At 64.2% G+C, this 6,000-nt stretch overlaps 1 long non-coding RNA gene across 1 annotated transcript; it reads right to left on the reverse strand.

The window, feature by feature from the left end:
* Nucleotides 1-2,567: 2,567 nt before the first annotated feature.
* On the reverse strand, nt 2,568-5,961 carry LOC133629132 (uncharacterized). Its single transcript, XR_009820963.1, has 4 exons — nt 5,822-5,961; nt 3,906-4,078; nt 2,756-2,830; nt 2,568-2,637 (listed from the first exon to the last, which is right to left on the reverse strand). It is a non-coding gene; the product is annotated as an uncharacterized LOC133629132 (long non-coding RNA).
* Between the last annotated feature and the right edge of the window lie 39 nt (nt 5,962-6,000).

Consider the following 6,000-nt stretch of genomic DNA (forward strand, 5'->3'; position numbering starts at 1 on the left):
CACCTTTGAGCCACAACCAACACCCCGAGGCCCCGCCCCCCTCCTATTCAGGCCCCGCCCCCTTTCATTACCCGCCCATTAACCCCCATTGCCGAGGCCACGCCCCTTTCCCACGCCCCACCCTCCATTGATGACAGTTCCCAAGGCCACGCCCCTTCTCCACTCCCCACCCATTGGCTCTCATCGCCGAGACCACGCCCCCTTTACTCAGGCCCCGCCCCCTTTCCCACGCCCCACCCTCCATTGACGCAGCTCCCGAGGCCACGCCCCCCCACTCATTAACCCCCACCGCCGAGGCCACGCCCCCCTTTCCCACGCCCCGCATCATTAACCCCTCCCCCACCAGAGAGCTGGTGATCTGCATCATCCCTCACTGCCAAAGCTGCCCCTCCCCCACCTCCCAGGCCCCTCCCCTCGGGTTTAACCCCTCCCCCACCGGAGAGCTCGGTGATCTGCAGCATTCCCCCCAGCCCCAGGCCCCTCCCCCGTGCTGAGCCCCTGCCCCACCCGAGAGCTCATGATCTGCATCATCCCTCACTGCCACAGCTGCCCCCTCCCCCCCCCTCCCAGGCCCCTCCCCCCGTGTTTAGCCCCTCCCCCACCCCAGGCCCTTCCCCTGTGTTGAGCCCCTCCCCCACCCGAGAGCTTGGCGATCTGCAGCGTGTGGCTGCTGCAGCTGCCCCCTCCCCCCCCAGGCCCCTCCCCCAGCCCAGGCCCCTCCCCCCACCCGAGAGCTTGGCGATCTGCAGCGTGTGGCTGCTGCAGCTGCCCCTCCCCCCCTCCCAGGCCCCTCCCCCACCTCCCAGGCCCCTCCCCCAGCCCCAGGCCCCTCCCCCAGCCCCAGGCCCCTCCCCCACCCGAGAGCTTGGCGATCTGCAGCGTGTGGCTGCTGCAGCTGCCCCTCCCCCACCCCAGGCCCCTCCCCCAGCCCCAGGCCCCTCCCCCCACCCGAGAGCTTGGCGATCTGCAGCGTGTGGCTGCTGCAGCTGCCCCCTCCCCCAGCCCCAGGCCCCTCCCCCACCCCAGGCCCCTCCCCCACCTCCCAGGCCCCTCCCCCAGCCCAGGCCCCTCCCCCACCCGAGAGCTTGGCGATCTGCAGCGTGTGGGCGTGTCCCTCGAGGCCGAAGCGCCCCAGGCACTTCCTGGCGTCCTGGTGCGGGAGGTTGAAGCCGCGCTGCAGGTACTCGGCCGCCGTCTCCTCCAGCCGCAGCTGCTCGGCCGCTTGTTGGTTGAAGAACCCGATTTTCTGGGGGAGGGGGATGCAGGGGGAGGGGGCAGGCTCAGGCCACGCTCAGCAGCTGCACCTCAGCCCCCCAAAATCCCTCCCTGACCCCCCAAACCCCTCCCTGACCCCCCAAATCCCTCCCTGACCCCCCAAACCCCTCCCCACACCCCAAATCCCTCCCCACACCCCAAAACCCTCCCCACACCCCAAATCTCTCTCCAACCCCCCCATCTCTCCCTGATCCCCCAAATCCTTCCCCAACCTCCAAATCCCACCCCCCAAATCCCCCCCCAGCCCCCCACATCCCTCCCCACCCCCCCAAATCCCTCCCCCCAAATCCCTCCCCACCCCCAAATCCCTCCCCAACCCCCCCAAATCCCTCCTCAACCATCAAATCCCTCCCTGATCCCCTTCAAATCCCTCCCCACACCCCTAAATCCCTGACCCCCCAAATCCCACCCCCAAATCCCTCCCACATCCCAAATCCCTCTCCCAACTCCACCAAATCCCTCCCTGACCCCCCCAAATCCCTCCCTGACCCCCCCCAATTCCTCCCCACACCCCAAATCCCTCCCTGACCCCCCCAAATCCCTCCCCTCCCCCCCCTTTCTCTCACCAGCCGATGGTTCTTCCGCATCTGCCCCCGGGTCTGACACGGCCAGGGGGGTGTTGGGGGATGATTTGGGGGGTGAGTTGAGAGGGAAAAGAGCCCAAAATTCACTCCCAAAGCCACCCCCAACCAAACGGCTCAGTCACCCCCAAATCCTCCTCAGAGCCCCCTAAAAACCTCCCAGTGGCCCCAATTCCAGCACCAAGCAATTCCCCCAGGAACCCCCAAACTCTCCCCCACCCTCCAAAATCCCCCCAAAACCCTCTCAAGCTCCCCCCCCACACTCCAAACCCCCCAAAACTTCCCCTAAGCCCCCCAAAAACATCCCAGCACACCCTGAAAGCCCCAAAATCCCCCAAACTCCCTTCAATCCCCCCCAAAACTCCTCCAAACTTCCCCTAATCCCCCAAAACCCCCTAAAAACACTCAAACTCCCCCCAAAAAACCCTCCAACTCCCCCCAATCCCTCCCAACTTCCCAACCCCCCAAAACCCCTCCCAAGCCCCCCCTCTAAACCTCCCCCCCCCCCACCAAGCCCCCAAAACCCGAGGACCACCCCCAAACCCCCAACCCCTCCTTTGGAAGCTCATTACAGCTTCTCCCCTCATCTAAAAACCCCCCAAAACCCCCAAGAACTGCCCCCAAACGACACCCTTTGCCCCCTCCCCTCATTTTTGGGGTGTCCCCCCCATTTTGGGGGCTGATTTGGGGGGGGGGGGGGTCCTCTCACCGGGGGTCAGCTGCCCCGTCAGCAGCCGCAGCAACGTGCTCTTCCCAACCCCATTGGGGCCCACGATGCAAACTGGGGGGGTGGGAGGAGAAAAGGGGGGGGCCCCCCCATGAGCTGTGTCACTTTAGGGGTTCCTGAGCCCCCCCCCCAGGTTAATTTGGGGTGTCTCCCCCCCCTTCAGCCCCCTCACCCCTGGACTCCATGTCGATGCCGAAGTCGAGGTTGTGGAACAGCAGCTCCTGCCCCTCGTAGCCAAAATCCACCCCTGGGGGGCAAATGGGGGGAGGGGGGGTTATAGACACCCCCCTGAGCACCCCAAAATCCCCTCTGACCCCCCCTCAGCACCAAACACCCACCACAGACCCCCCAGTGCCTCAAATCCCCCCTCAACTGCCCCAAATCCCCCCCAAACTGCTCCTCAGCATCCCTTGACTCTCCCAGCCCCCCCTTAACTGCCCCAAATGCCCCTCAAATTGCTCCAAACTGCCCCAAATCCCCCCCAAAATGCCCAAATCCCCCCCAAAATGCCCCTTCAGCATCCCTTGACTCTCCCAGCCCCCCCTTAACTGCCCCCTCAAACTGCCCCAAATGCCCCCAAACTACCCAAATCCCCTTAAACTGCCCCCAACCCTCCCCAAACCTCCCTCCAACCACCCCAACTCCCCACCAAAACCCCCTGCAGCCCCCCAAACTGCCCCAAACCCCCCCAAAACACCCCCAAACCTCCCTCCAACCGCCCCAGCTCCCCCCAAAACCCCCTCCAGGCCCCCCAAACTGCCCCAAATCCCCTTAAACTGCCCCCAACCCTCCCAAACCTCCCTCCAACCACCCCAACTCCCCACCAAAACCCCCTGCAGCTCCCCCAAACTGCCCCAAACCCCCCCAAAACACCCCCAAACCTCCCTCCAACCGCCCCAGCTCCCCCCCAAACCCCCTCCAGGCCCCCCAAACTGCCCAAATCCCCTTAAACTGCCCCCAACCCTCCCAAACCTCCCTCCAACCACCCCAACTCCCCCCAAACCCCCTCCAGCCCCCCCAAACTGCCCCAAATCCCCCCAAACTGCCCCAACTCCCCCCCAAACCCCCTCCAGCCCCCCCAAACTGCCCCCAAACCTCCCTCCAATCCCCCCAACTCCCCCCCAAAACCCACTCCAGCCCCCCTAAACTGCCCCAAATCCCCCCAAACTGCCCCAACTCCCCCCAAAACCCCCTCCAGCCCCCCCAAACCTCCCCCCAATCCCCCCAAAAACCCCCTCTAGCACCCCCAAACTGCCCCAAATCCCCCCCAAACCGCCCCAGCTGCCCCCAGAGCCCCTGGAGCGCCCCCAGGCCGGGGGTACCGTGCAGGCCGAGGATGGGGGGGCTGAGGGGGGGCGGGTTGGGGAAGGTGAAGCGGACGCTGTACTCGCGCGGCCGCCTCAGCAGCTCCGGCCCCTCGCCCCGCTCCTCGCTGCCCCGCCCGGCGCCGGCACTTCTGCTGCTTCCTCGTCAGCGCCTCCTTGGTCTGCTTCTCCTGCAGGGATCCACCCGGGGATCCACCCGGGGAGCCACTCAGGGAGCCACCCAGGAGCCAGCCAGGGAGCCAGCCAGGGAGCCAGCCAGCCCCCAGCTACCCCCCCGGAATCCGTCTGGGCACGGTGGGATCCAACCACGGGGGTAACAGCCTCCAGCGCCCCACTAACAGGGTCCCAGATCCCTCCAGTGGATCCCAGACGCAGTGGGGGATCCCCAGGAGAGATCCCTCAAGATCCCACACTCATTAAGGAATCCTGTCTGGTATAGTGGGATCCAACCAAGGGAGGGAATGGCCTCAAACTCCCTACTAACAGGGTCCCAGATCCCTCCAGTGGATCCCAGACACAGTGGGGGATCCCCAGGAGAGATCCCACACCGTTAATGAGTCCCTTTTGGCACAAGGGGATCCAATCAGGGGGGTAACAGCCTCGCTCTCCCCCACTAACAGGGTCCCAGATCCCTCCAGTGGATCCCAGATGCAGTGGGGGATCCCCAGGAGAGATCCCACAACGTTAATGAGTCCCTTTTGGCACAAGGGGATCCAACCAGGGGGGTAACAGCCTCCAGCTCCCCACTAACAGGGTCCCAGATCCCTCCAGTGGATCCCAGATGCAGTAGGGGATCCCCAGGAGAGATCCTTCAAGACCCCACACTCATTAAGGAATCCTGTCTGGTATAGTGGGATCCAACCAGTGAGGGAATGGCCTCGCTCTCCCCACTCCCTGGCATTAAGGAGGTCCCAGATCCCTCCAGTGGATCCCAGACGCAGTGGGGGATCCCCCAGGAGAGATCCCACACCATCAATGAATCCTTTTGGCACAGGGAGATCAACCAGGGAGGCAATGGCCTCAAACTCCCCACTAACAGGGTCCCAGATCCCTCCAGTGGATCCCAGACACAGTGGGGGATCCCCAGGAGAGATCCCACAACGTTAATGAGTCCCTTTTGGCACAAGGGGATCCAATTAGGGGGGGTAACAGCCTCGCTCTCCCCACTAACAGGGTCCCAGATCCCTCCAGTGGATCCCAGATGCAGTAGGGGATCCCCAGGGAGAGATCCCTCAAGATCCCACACTCATTAAGGAATCCTGTCTGGCACAGTGGGATCCAATTAGGGGGGTAACAGCCTCACTCTCCCCACTCCCTGGCACTAACAGGGGTCCCAGATCCCTCCAGTAGATCCCAGAGGTGGTGGAGGATCCTCTCAACATCCCCCCATAGCCACTGGAGAATCCCTTTTGATGTCTTGGGATCCAACTGTGGGGGCAAGGGCCTCACTAAACCCCCCCTCCAGCAGTGATCCACCCTCCAGATCCCTTCAGTAGATCCCAGGGGGCAGGTGGGGGATCCCTGTCTGGGAGCAGGAGGGATGATGGAGGATCCCCAGGGTGAGATTTGGGGGGGTGTGGAACAGACTCTGGCTGGGGAGGGGATCCCCAGGGGGCTGTGAGTGGATCCCAGGGGCCTGTGAGTGGATCCCAGGGGGCTGTGAGTGGATCCCAGGGGCGTGTGAGTGGATCCCAGGGGGCTGTGAGGGGATCCCAGGGGGCTGTGAGTGGATCCCAGGGGCTGTGAGTGGATCCCAGGGGGCTGTGAGGGGATCCCAGGGGCCTGTGAGGGGATCCCAGGGGGCTGTGAGGGCATCCCAGGGGCCTGTGAGGGGATCCCAGGGGGCTGTGAGGGGATCCCAGGGGCCTGTGAGTGGATCCCAGGGGCCTGTGAGTGGATCCCAGGGATCTCACCGCCTGCTTGGTGGATTTGCCCCCCGGCTTTGAGGTCTCTGAGCTTCTTCTCCTGCTTCTCAAACTGCTTCAGCAGCTCCTTCTGCTTCTGCTCGTACATCTTCTTGAAGGTCACTGGGCAGCGCCCACCAAAGGGTCCATCAGCCCCTCCCAGTTACCCTCCCAGTTACCCCACACCA

Source organism: Colius striatus, unplaced genomic scaffold, assembly GCF_028858725.1.
Source record: "Colius striatus isolate bColStr4 unplaced genomic scaffold, bColStr4.1.hap1 scaffold_179, whole genome shotgun sequence".
In the NCBI taxonomy this organism is placed as follows: domain Eukaryota; kingdom Metazoa; phylum Chordata; class Aves; order Coliiformes; family Coliidae; genus Colius; species Colius striatus.